The sequence below is a fragment of the Bactrocera tryoni genome, chromosome 5 (assembly GCF_016617805.1).
Source record: "Bactrocera tryoni isolate S06 chromosome 5, CSIRO_BtryS06_freeze2, whole genome shotgun sequence".
Classification (NCBI taxonomy): domain Eukaryota; kingdom Metazoa; phylum Arthropoda; class Insecta; order Diptera; family Tephritidae; genus Bactrocera; species Bactrocera tryoni.
In genome coordinates, this window is record NC_052503.1 from 9,684,539 (window position 1) to 9,697,167 (window position 12,629).

At 37.4% G+C, this 12,629-nt stretch overlaps 1 protein-coding gene across 1 annotated transcript in view; it reads left to right on the plus strand.

Annotated features, from left to right (window-relative positions):
- Positions 1 to 2,536: 2,536 nt before the first annotated feature.
- Positions 2,537 to 12,629, plus strand: part of LOC120778868 (band 3 anion transport protein) — a 49,748-nt gene continuing 39,655 nt past the window's right edge. The window contains exon 1 of the mRNA XM_040110903.1: positions 2,537 to 2,659. The gene's annotated coding sequence lies outside the window, so the exon portion shown is untranslated. The remainder of the gene's footprint in view (positions 2,660 to 12,629) is intronic.

Consider the following 12,629-nt stretch of genomic DNA (forward strand, 5'->3'; position numbering starts at 1 on the left):
GCACTCTTAATTGCCATTTTGTTTTTGCTCGCAAATTATTGGCAATAGACGGAATAACAAAGACTTTGCCTTTAGCCGACACCTGGAGGGTTGAAGGTGAGTACAGTATGTTCTAGATATAAGCCCTTTCGACCCGAAGTTCCAATTTCCTTTGAAAAGCAAAACTCAAGAGTATCAAAGGCAAGTGCACAGATTGATTCCCCTCGAAAAGTTTAACGAATAAAAAATTCTAAGATTTCTGACTAATAATATCTTCTTCTTTACTGGCGTAGACACCGCTTACGAGATTATAACCGAGTTAACAATAGCGCCCTAGTCGTTTGTTCTTTTCGCAAGGTGGTGCCAATTGGAGTTTCCAAGATTCCTTCTTCATCTGGTCTTTCCAACGGAGTGGAAGTCTTCCTTCCATATAGCAGGACGGGAATAATGAGTGACTTTGGTTTTGGTTCGTTGAAAGAGGGAAAGAAAATAATTGTTTCTTTGAAGCATCACATTCACGTTTGTCAGATATTTGAGGCGAATTTCCATTAACGAAGGTGATTATAAGCAGCATTTACTGTACAATTTATGTGTGGCAGCCGCGACTTCCATAGACCAGTCCATTAACGTATACCTGCACAGATACTTATGTATATCTATGCCATACCACAAACAACAAAGTAACCATTTGAAAACCTGTCTGCGCCACAAACAGCGTTCTCTCGCAATTTGAGTGGTGGCAATAACATCAATGTGAATTTAAGCAGTTTATGCTCTGAAGCGATTGCTCATTTCAGCATTGCTGCCGTGTCTCTCAAGTAAGGAATGCCAGTATATTTATGCACTCACATAGGGCCATGCAGATGCGATATATTTGTATACACGAACGTTCACAATAAGAATTAAAGTAAGAAATATACGTAGGTACACCCAATCTGCTGAAACACACATATGTACATATTTAGTTAGGTATGTGCTAGGTCAAGTCCGTCGGTCAGCAAGTCAGCTGGTGGTGGTTGTCAATACTATTCGTTTGAGTTGCGAAATATGTAGTCTGAACGTCAGTAAGCCGGTAAGTCTTAGTACGCAATCAATTGAATTTCTAAGTGAGAGCGAGAGAGGGTAAAAACTAAACGTTTAGTACAGTGTTTTATATAACAGAATGCAGAAAATATGTGCGAAATGTGGCAAGATGTGAGTCTCAATATGAAAAAGTTATCATATTCCAATAATGATCTAAATTCATTCTCTCTAGGTTAAAAAAATGAAAATATTGGGTAGTCGAAAAAGTATTTTCGTATGTTGTCAATGGATGCCGTTGCAGTCGTATATCTCCAGTGCTATCAATCATATTGTGTCGTACCATATAGTGTTGGAAAGGTGAGATTTTAAGCTTCATTTTGCTAAAATTAAATTCGGGGAAGTTGGAAAAAAGTTACAGCTGCTCAAAAATGAGTGAAAATAAAGAAGAAATTCGCTATATTTTGAAATTTTTGCATAAAAAATTGAAGAATGCAACGCAAACCACCACCGAAATTTGTGAAGTTTACAGAGACGGTGCTGTGTCAGTTCGTGTAGCCCAACAATGGTTCGTTCGCTTCCGTTCTGGAAATTTCGATTTACACTGATCTTTAGAGGAAAAATGGCAAAAAGTGGTCGACCTAAATGTTTATTTATTTATTAATATACATATAAAATAAGTTGAAGTTTGATTAGAAATACGAAAAGACTTTTTCGACTACCCAAATATTTTAGAAATTGAACGAAGATTTTTGCTCACCGATAATTTCCCGCAATTTTGGTCAAAAATATATTTTGTTTTTTTGAGAAACCGACATTTTGTCAAAAATTTTTATTTTGCTTATTCCTTCGCTTTATGGCATTTCTACATATAAAAATCATCAAATAATTACAAAAGCAGAAAATAAACCAGTAAAAACCCACTAGAGCGCGGACATCAGTTGTCTATCTTATATTTGTTCCAACGGTTTTAAATATCACAGCATTGCTTTACAAATATCTTTGACCTTTTTATCTGCCAAAGCACACTGTGCCGAGGCATGTGCTAAGCATATTTGCTAATGTCAAGTAAATGGCATTTGGCGTTGAGAGACACCAAGCGATGTGCATTCATGCCACACATTGGAGTACGCAGGTACAAACAAGCGCCTAGCTGCAGTCACATTAGTTCTGAGCGCCTTCTTACGCTGAAGAGATCAGTTTGTGCAACCGGTCAGCGAGTCACACTATGTTCGAGAGAGCTCTGCTGCCTTAGAGTAGTGTGTGTGTGTAAGTGTGTTCGTATTGTGGAGAGTGTCACTTTGGAAAACCGTCTAACCTAGCGAAACAAGCGTTTATCCCGCAAACAAACTGCCGCCTCAGCATGAGCAGACTAAGTGAGCAAATAAATGAGTACGCCATTCAATCTGCTGCCCGCTTCTCAAAGTGAGTGTCGGGCTTTGTGTGCACTGTATTCTGTATCGGCCGTATTGCCGTATTTGTGTATTTGTTATACGTTAAAACGTGCTGCGAAAATCAACAGTAAATCATTGATGTGAGAAACGTGTAAGCGGCAACAAGTTCAAGTTTCGCGACGCTACATATCTACCGAGGCGCACATTCACACACATCTACAGTGCGATACTCGTATACTCGTGAAGTGCGTACAATTCGTTATAACGTGAGTACAGGGCTCGCCGATAAATTTCCCCAGCCAACGCGATTCCCTCGATTAAATACCACAATTACCTACACCTATGTATGTATGTAGGTATGCTTGTGTAGCTATTTTGGTTATAAGAACAGTGCCGAATCGCGAAGACATACCGGCATGGCGACATTTGAACCTCCAATAGTTTTGACAGCTTTTATAAAAACTGAATGCTTGCGAAATTTTTAAGCGCTGCACGAATACCACGAACCCAATGTGCATATGTGTGTGTTTGTGTACATGTGAATGGGTTCCAGTGTGTTCGTAGTGAGGCGATAAGCGTCAATGGTTCTTTTTGTTTTTCCTGGGGCGGTATGTTAATGAAATCGGATATGGCAAAAGCGCGGTTGTGCGACGCAAATGAGCTGTGAGTGAAGTGATTAAATGACTAACTGGGCACGATATTGGCCCAAGCAGTGACTAAGTGTCGTAGTACTAGATGTTTACACCTTTTGTGAAGATTGCTGCCTTTTGTTTTCTTTTATTACTGCTTTTGTTTTGCTTTGGAGAAATGGCAAGGCCTTACGACATGCAACATGTGTGGAGCAAAGTGAACAAAACAAACGAAACGTGCGACGCGAAGTGAATGACCTAGTGAATCGTATGTAAGCGTAGTTGTAAATGGTGAAATGAAGCGAAGCGGTGAATAGCAGTGCAAGTAAATACACGTGTGCATATGTACATAGAAAGTCAAGACACAAGAGTTACCAATATCGCGCTCTCTGTAGAACAGACGACATTCTTGTGGAAAACATATTATGCACATGTGTTGCCAAAAATGTACGAAAAATAAAGCATGAGTTTGAATTTATGTCGACATAAGCTGGAATGGCTGAGTCCAGCTAGTTTGCATGATGTTATTTATGGTACCAGTGCCGGTTTTGACAGCGTCTAGCTGAGCGAACTGAGTGCTTGACTACCACGCTAAGAGTCGAAATTCGCTAGCAGTGGCAACTGAAACAAGAGAGTGTCTCAACTTGCTAGGAAATAATGATTTTACTGTAGTGACAGCCTGCCTAAAAGTGGAATAATCTAAACAGTATTCATTATTAGAACATAATATATGAAATCCAAACTTTTTAGTTTATTGCCAACATAACCCATTTCGAAATACGTCGAACCACCCTAAGTATTTGCATTGACCACTCTTTCCGCGCCCCGACTGGCTCTTTTTGTGGCGGGTTGCTTGGTTACCACTTTGTTTTCGCCTTACCTTATTATTTTTGTTTACTTTTTCGTTATTTTCGCTTTTATTTTGCGGCGCATTGTTTTTATTTTCATTACTGTTTCCGATATCTGTTATTTATTATTTCTTCTCGTGAATTTCATTTATATTGTGCTCGTATTTCGGTTTCTGCAACCAAGTCTGCCTGAATTAATGACGCTGACGCTGGAACCAAATGCGCGCGGGGGTGTGTGTATTTCCATATAAACCGATACACAGACATGAACTCATAAACAGCTCCCAGTTAGGAGCTCTGTAAAAGTGAAATGCGCTAATGAAATCAATGGAACACCCATGGTCAACCAAAACGCGTTTTAAACATTCAGGTGTAGAATATAAAAAGTGATATGCCAAGGAAAATCACTGACAACGGAACGGCACACACACTCACCTGCACACCTTACATAGGGGAAATAGAACTGAAATTATGTGTGTTGAGCAAGTCAATTAGCCATACACGTTCATTTGTACTTAATTACATAAATAATGCATGTGTGTTTATACCAGAAATTCATAAAATACGCACTTGAATATTTCCATTGCTTAGGGGCTTCACTATTTTAAGTGGTTTCCAATTTTATCGATACACACATACATATGTATGTATTCATGACTCCCACTGGCCTTTGCTAGCAGTCTTATTCCACAGGCGGTGTGCTCATCCAGCCGTGTCACATTGCGTTTTTCAAACACCCAGCGCTTCGTGCATCCCACTTTTAACTGCCAATACGCAAAACTCGTGTGCATAAAATTAAACCGAAGTTCTAAAAACAGCAAATTATTTAAAATAAACACACAGCTACAGTGGAACACCCTTGAATGGATTTACCAAAATAGTTTGAATATTTTGACTAGGAATGCAGTTATTTTAGGCTATTTAAGTGAGTAAAAATTCCTTTATTTACGAAAATCATTGGTTTAACAGAAAATAAAAACCGGCTTTGAGGAGACTTTCGGATTTAGCAATAAGCCACGCATAGACCAGTTTCGGTCTTTTGCCATACCAAATGGAGCTCAGTTCCTTGGTCCAAGAGAAGTAGTTATCCTTAAGAATGATTGCGCTTGACCCTAATTTTAACAGACTCTACGGCCTTACTATCGATACCTCCTTTAGTGTATCATACCGTGGGGATCCCAGATCCTTACAGCGTAGACTTGCCAATACAGGACAAGTGTACCACAGATGCTCCACTGTTTCCCTGGAGCCCTGCTTGCTGTAGTCTTCTCGATCTGTCAGCCCCATTCTGCGGGTATGTGCCGCCACCAGACAGTGATCAGATAGTATTCCGATCATTTCAATAGGAGTTTTGTGTACTTTCGTCCTACCTTTTTGCACATGTCTTGCACATAGGTAGCTCGTTTCATTGGGTTTTGATTTTATTTACCACGCTTCTGTCGAGATCTTCGTATAGACAATGCATGGGTTTCCCAATGTTGATCATGTTTTCGGATGTTAACCGCACACCATTCTTGGCTAATTCGTTGTCCTAGATGCCTTTGTGACCTGGCACCCAGTAGAAGTGAAGTTGCTAACTTCTGGCAACACTTTCCACTATTGACCTGCTTCCCAAGACACTTCTGGCCTATATGTAGTACAAGGTTACTTTGATTGCTGCCAGTGCCTTACCAAATATGGTAAAAATATCTAGCCAAATAAAAAAGTTTTCCATAACAGCATTTCATTCCGTTCGTTCAGTTTGTATGACAGCTATATGATATAGTAATCCGATCTCAACAATCTTTTTGGATATTACAACATTGCCTACGGCATAACTCAAGGCAAATTTCTTCGAAATATCTAATCAAATAAAAAGGTTTTCATACAGGCACTTTATTGCGATCGTTCAGTTTGTATGGCAGCTACTTATATGTTACAGTTTTCCGATATCGGCCGTTCCGCGAAATGAGCAGCTTCTTGATAAGGAAGGAGCGGGTATAAAATTTCAGATCGATACCTAATAAACTGAGAGACTTTTCGCATATACTTGTATAAAGATAGACGGACAGATAGACTGACATGGCTAAGTCAACTCAGCTTGTCCTAATATCCATTTATAAACATACATATGTATATATACTGTATGTGATCTCTGACGTTGCTTTTTGAGTGTGACGCACAAACAGCATGCTGAACTTAATATACCCTGTTCAGGGTATACAAATGTATATATGCGTATTATTTTTTAAGTTTTAAAATACTTAATATTTACTGACACAGCAAATAGGAACAAATTGTGTGATTGAAATTGAAAGAAACGAGCAGGAGGATGAGAGATTTTGTTATTTTTACTTTCCACCAATAATGACAATTGTTTGCGAGGGGCACGTGAGTCACTTTCGCTAATGTGCTCAAGTACACACAGCAAGTTTTTCCCTTAGATATTTAGATATTGATGGTTTGTATCTACAGTGCGTACAATTTGCATACATTAGGGAAGCCCTTAAACAGCAAATAAATTATTAGATTGTGTGGCTTTGTTAAAATGATTATAATATACTTATATATACACCTAAACAAGAGCAAAAAGTCTGAAATGAAGTTTTAAACTACTCAGTAAGTATATCGGCTTACAACTGGGGGTTCCTATCTGAAATCGCACTTATTATATTTGATATTTAGAAAAATGTATTTCATTAAAAAAAATATCTTTAATTTTTTGGTAGATTCTGACCGAAATCTGAAAATTCCCAAACGTAGGGCGACGTAAAAGTATTTAAAAAGTAGGAAGCCGGTAGACTAATTGGGTTTGCAGTTCAGTGGTCAAGCATCTTGGTGAAATGTGGGCACATTTGCAGACATATATACCCATATATATTATATATATTTATTTTGTAGATATTGTATTTTTGTATGTCCATAGTATACTCGCACTCGTGGCTATTTGAATAGCCCGTAGTGCTTGGAGTGGATCATAAATCACTTACAATGAAATTAGTAATAGTTGCACAATTCATTTGGAAATACACCGAAGTGTTTACTCGCTAATGAATTTTACGACTGGCGATTGTAAGTGCTTTCAGCAGAAAGCCAGTATTTTTTGTCACAACAAAACACTGAACGAAACGCGAAACGCGAAACGAAACGCTTTTTGCAGATAAAAATAGCATATCAGTTATATACAAAACGTGACCTTGCGGGCGTGCACACATGACATAAAAAAACAACAGCAAATCAAAATACCGATAAATAAAAATATCATAAACAAATACTTAAAATACAATTTGAGCGCAAATGAGTTAGTTTTGAACTGTCAATATTTGAAAAGAATAGGAAATTTTACCCACATACCCACACATACATATGTATATGTAGTATATATCAACATAACATATGAATGTACATATTTACACAGTGTGTGCGTGTGTAGTTTTACTTATGCTTTCCACAGTTCCATTATTGAAGTTAATTTCAATTTCAATTGAAACGCACACGCAAAATCCGACGACAGCGATAAAGTGACAACGCCGATGGCCGAGCAATTGTACTCGGTGTCTGGTGTACACACAGCCTCGCGCAGACATGTTTGCGTCTACTGAATTCAATTCAGTGAGTGTTTTCATACGCACCCTGTAGGAAAGTCGGCCACACTACGATGAAGAACAAGACGCCGACTGCTGTAAGAGAGCTTTATGCAGATTACTCTTTGCAACACAACGAAATAAAAATAAGTTTAATTTTCTTTGCGCACCGCCAAGTGGATTCATCTAGCCAAAAGCTCTAGTGCAGGTCTAGATCTTATTGTTTGTTATTGGCACCTCTTGGCACCATTTGAACTAATATTGCGTGGGAATTTTCCATCAAGCCCTTTATGTCGTCTAACACTTAGTGTAAGGCGAGCAAAAAAAACTTCAGAAAAAAGAAATAATTGAAATTAATTGATGACAACTACGTCTAACAAATCAATAATTTAAAGCTGATAAATGAATGAGTAAAATTGTGATAAATCGTGAAACTTGAGCAGCGGCAAACGACTTGCTTGTTTGTTAGTAGTTGTTGTTCTCTTGTTAAAGATATAAATAGCAAATTTACTATTATAAAACAAGTCTAAAAACATGTCGAAATTGATTTAACAAACCACGACAGAAAAATAACACCCAAAAATTAATTTTAATTTAACGAACGAAGCAGTTCTGTGTTCCATAAGTGGTGTCGGTTCTGGCTAAAATTTGAAATTAAACTTGCTCGGTCTGAGACATGCAATCGAGCGACGCTAAAATTAAATTTTGCTGATACCAACTTTGTTAGCTCGAGAAACAACTGAACTCAATTCGGTCTACCCAGAATGAGCGGTGCAGACTATTTACCTTTATATAACAAAAATAGAAAAAAACCCTAAGCAAACTACTCGTATACAGGGAATATTAATAATTTATGTCACTCGGATCTTGCCAATTCGAATAATAATAGGTTTTAGTTTATTGTGCTGAACTTTTGGCACCGACTGTATATATTTACATCTATAGAAGCATTAAAACAAAAAGGTTTGGAAATATTAAAAACGAATTTGAAGAGATTTTTGTGAAATAAATGCAAATTTATTTTATTCGCCCAAAGCAAAAGTTTCTTAAGTTCTTGAAGAGATACAAGATTAACATAAAGCCATGCTGGATGCTTGGGTGCAAAGTCCAGGCCACCTACTGCGAAGGTGAAGTAAACAATGAAGTGTCTGTTCGAATATTTCTTTGGACATGGCAAACCATATACACATACAAATTTACTTTAGCTTGCGTTTCTAGAAAAGGTATAAAGTAGACATTCTGAGAAGTTTTTGTGGATTTTCTCTCAGTAAAATGTCAATACCATGAAAAACGAAGAAATGTCAAACGTACTTGCAAACTGCTACCGCATGTGAAATTATGAACATTTATTTATTTTATTTTCTAAAAATAGTTTGCTGACAGCTTCACCGCTGAAATGTAGTTCTGCGAGCGCGAACTTGATATGTCTGAAATGGGTATCAATCGAACCACACTAAATGCTCACATATCAAGTGTCTGTGTCTTCCAATTGCACTGCGGTTGGGTTTTCAAACCAATGTGAGATCTGACTGCTCATCAGATTGCTACAAAACTGTCTTTTTATATATAAAAGGTTTCCCATTTCGAGATACCTTTCTTTTTTGTAGAAAAAACACAGAAACTTTAAATTTAATGGAGAATGTTTATTATTATTCAAAATAACATTATTTTGTTTTGCTTCAAGGCCTGAATCGAAGCGGCTTGTCTATATAGACTAACGGTGTGATATCATACGATCTTGGTGGCAATTTGACCGTCCCAAAACGTGAAATTATCTGCCCACCGAAGTGTTCTCTCAACAAATCCATTACGATGTGTGAGAAGTGACACCGTCTTGTTGAAACCAAATGTCGATATCACGAACTTCGATTCCAGGCATCAAATAGTCATTTATCATGGCGATAACGGTCGCCATTAACGTTATAGAATGATGATCCCATCGGCCCACAAACCACACAAACCGCTGAGTTTTCTGGATGAACTGGCAGCTCTTGAATCGCTTCAGGTTGCTCTTAGTCCCAAACGGGGCAATTTTAATTTATTACATACCCATTGAGCCCAAAATGTGCCTCATCGCTGAACAAAATTTGGCTCGAAAACGTTGGATCTTCTTAGAACTTTTCAAGAACATTGAAGCGATGTCGCTCGGTCGCAGTATTTTTTACGTTTTTAATTTAAGATCTTCATGTCAAATTCGTCAAGTCGTTCCATACGCCAGGTCGAGTTGTTGCGAACGGACCGAATGGACTCCCCACGCTCTTCGTCAGCTATGGCTGATATATTTTTTTCACTGCGTGCTAGACGTGGTCTATTCGGTCGTTTATTGTCCAATAATGATTTTTGAGTCTCAAGATGGATGATGGTGTTGCGAATAGCACGCTCAGTAGGCCGATTATGTTGACCATAAGTTGAGTTAAGCGCGCGAAACACAACAGAAAGTGAATTTTCGTAATAAAGTTGAACGATTTGTAAATGTTGTTCAGGCACAAGTCCTTCAATCATAAAGTACCAAACAATACTGATTAAAAATAACATGACAGCTTGACACGACTCACACGTGATCTTCAAAAAAAAAAAATACTATTAAAAAAAGTACCTCTACTTCGAACACCCTGTACAAATTATACATAGTATAACATATAATGGCATAAACCCCATATTCTCAGCTGAAAGTGTTACATAAGCGTATTTACACTAATTAAACGGCAGATCTGCTCTAAAGAATTTGCGAAATTCTCAGAAGATTTGTGATTCTTCAGTCATATGCCAAATTCGGTTCCCTCAAATCACGTGGACACGATGAATATGGATTTATGAATGTGGCTGTCAAGAGGTGACATAACTGGATTGCGTAAAATCAAACAAAGCGCTCCCAGTCGCCAAATGAGCGCACGAGGTGACCGCATCACGTGCGGCGGAAGTGCCTGCTACGGCGCCTACAACAGACGTGTGTGTGTGTTTGTGTGTAAAATCAGATCAAAACATTAGTATGTAGGCGCGAAAGTCCACTTGTTTCGCAAAGCGGTTTTTGAGAAAAGGAGAACCAGTGACGGCATTTAATGACTTTTAACGGTTGTTACAAAACGGAACAGACGAATGTGGCATTTCATTTGCGCGATTATCATGTGATCAGCGCTCGCTTGTTTTTATAGTTTTTTAACGAAAGGCCGCTTTTGAATCTGTTGACTGCAGAAGCTGTGTGTCTTTACGCATTTTTGCATATATGTACATTTGTATTTCCAACAGAATTACCTTGGTGTGTGTATATATGTGTGTGTGTGTGTTAATGCGCGATTATGATAATTGGAAAGTATTTTTGTAGTTGTATGAGTGCCCTGTACACCTTTGCGATATTGAAAGTGAGTAATTAGAAGTGTCTTATTCTGCTTCTAGGTCAACAATTTAATTATGCAATTTTTCAGAGTTGTTGCAATTGTCTGTATTGCATATACAAGAGTGTGTTGTTGTTGTGCAACCTGCTGAGTTTCGCGCCAAACGATTGCGTCCAGCTATCGCACACACACACATTATCGTAGATAAAGGCTTGTTGCGTGCCATGTTGCCAGATTGCTATGAATCAGTACTATACGCAATGATGTAATGTGTTACGCAATTGTGTAGTCTTTACTTTCAGCTTTTCGATCGGAGAGTAGAGTTTTAGTCAGTGTATCCAAGGATCAAGCAGTTGCATGGGTTTCGTCGAGCAAAAACAGACTTCTTTTCAATATTTTCTTTCCAAAAAAAACATTAAATATTTTATTTAAACTTCATGTTATTCAAAGAAATATATTTTGCAAAGATTTTTTGGAAATTTTCAAAGGAAAATATTCAAAACTCCAAAACTCGTTTATTAAGATGTCATTTCAAGCAGTACTTCGGGAGAAAGGTGTTTCCGCGTTGACAGCAGAACTTCATATAGGATCATGAAAACTAAAAAAAAAAATATTCTGTAGTCGAAAAAGTCTTTTCGTATTTTGCCCAAAGATGACGTTGCAGACGTATATCTCCAGTGCTACCAATCACGTTGTGTTATACCATTTTGATTAGAAATACGATAAGACTTTTTCGACTACCCAATATGAGCCTTAACTAAGCCCTTAAACTAGGTATTGGTCGAAGGGGAAACGAAAAAAAGATGCAAATTATATTTTTGGCAGACGTTTTTACAAAAAATGCTAATTTTGGTGAAAACTTCTCGACAAGTCTGTTTTATTAAATGGAAATAATTCAATAAAAAAATCTTTAATCTTTCGTTTTAGACCTTGTAAATTATGTCTCGAAGACCTGTGTAAAATTTCATTAAGATTGGATCAGTTTTTTGCGATTAATCTTGAAAACCGATTTTTAAAGTTTTAAGGGGTTACACATGGGTTTCCTCGAGTAAAAACAGCCGTTTTCACAATTTTTTTCTCAAATAAAAAATTAAATATTTTTTTTAAATTTTTTCTTATTACAAACATACACTTTTAACAAAGAAATTCTGAATTGTTTGGTAAAAAATATATTAAACTCGCCATAATCCTCACAGGATTATCTAAAGTGAAAAAGTACGTATTTTAGTTAAAACCTTAACTTGAAACTTGGGCAAAGGAAAAAAGTGAACATTGCATTCTTGGGAGACATTTTTACAAAAAAATTAAAATTTCAGTGAAAATTTGGCGACATTTTTTTAAAATAGTCGTAATTGAAAAAAATCTTTCGTCCAAGTGTTTAAGAATTATATCTCAAAGACCTATGTAAAATTTCATGAAGATCAGTTGGGTAGTTCTCGAGAAATTTTGCCAACCAAAACACACAGTCTCGAGAAAAACGCGTTTAAAGACGACGCACTTAGCCTAGCTAGCCTCGAGCGCACAAGTTTTGAAGGCTGTATCTCCGAAACAATTACTGGGATCAACTTGAAAATTTAAAACAATATTCTAGAGGTGTTGGGGAATTTAATAAGACAATGAAAAGATAAGATTTTTTGAAGCCCGTAATTGACTTTGGTATATAGCTGGCCTCGATCCCACAACTTTCCAAGGCTGTATCTCCGAAACTATTGCCGGGACCAACTTGAGAATTTACAAAAATATTCTAGTGATGTTATAGAATCAAATATTGCAACACATACTATATGTTTTTTGATGGCGTGAAACCCATGTAGCCTCTTAAACGGAAACAGCCACAACACATCTTACACAAATGCCTTTTAAC